Below are 961 nucleotides of genomic sequence, written 5' to 3'. Positions count from 1 at the left end.
CATCACACCAAGGCTAAGCGTAAACATACTTTTCTATCCATATACTTGTCTCGGCCACATATTGGGTTTTCCTGATAATGCCACGGCAAACTCTGAAGGAGAAAGCAGTACAGCTACTCCTGGTACTATTTCTGTATCGGGGATCAAATTAACATCCCCGAGGGTGGGATAGCTTAATACGACTTCAGCGGGCTTGTCTGAGGGCTCTTTTTAAAAACAAGAAAATAATTTGGAACCTGCGGGGTCGTGCAATGAACACTGACATGGAAGAGGTGGACGGAAGGATGGCGCTAAGGGGCAATGAGTGGGACCTCACTCAGCTTTCCGGAGCATGAGACACTCGGGCCGCGGCCGCGGAGGTGGCAGCAGACCTGGATCTCGGGTGCTGCCGCCCACCTTTCCCGGCAGAGCACAGCCTGTTCCCCGCACGGCGGGGCAGGTGGGAGGGAGGACGGGCTGACGAGCCCGCGGCAGGGGCGCGGGGGCGGCGCACGGGGTCCCTTCCCGCCGCTCGCCGCCTACCGCCTGCGCTGTCCGGGGGCGGAGGGCTGGGGCCGCTCCATTGCGGGCCGGGAGCTGCAGGTGCGCTGCCTGCCGAGCGAAGAAGGCGGCCGCAGGTCCCCGGCGCCGCGCTATGCCCCGCGGCAGCCCCGGGCTGTCGGAGCCGCCCCGCTGGAGGCCGGCAGTACCTCCCGGCCCCCGCAGAGGGCAGGGCCGCCCCGCGCCAGGCTCCGCTCCGTCGGGTCTCGCTCGGGCAGCGAGCGGGGGCGAGCCCAGGCCGAGCCGAGCCGAGCCGAGCCGAGCCGAGCCGAGCCGAGCCGAGCCGAGCGGTAAGTGAGCCACTGGCGTGAGCCGTGACCACCGCGGCCCGAACGGCCGTCCCTGTGCCCGTGCCCGTCCTCCTGAGGTGGGCTCGCCACGGCAGTGGTCTGCCGTAGCAGGATAGGTCCGTTTTGAAGAA

This window comes from Anomalospiza imberbis, chromosome 5 (assembly GCF_031753505.1).
Source record: "Anomalospiza imberbis isolate Cuckoo-Finch-1a 21T00152 chromosome 5, ASM3175350v1, whole genome shotgun sequence".
NCBI classification, from domain to species: domain Eukaryota; kingdom Metazoa; phylum Chordata; class Aves; order Passeriformes; family Viduidae; genus Anomalospiza; species Anomalospiza imberbis.
Note: the sequence above shows the minus strand (reverse complement) of the source record.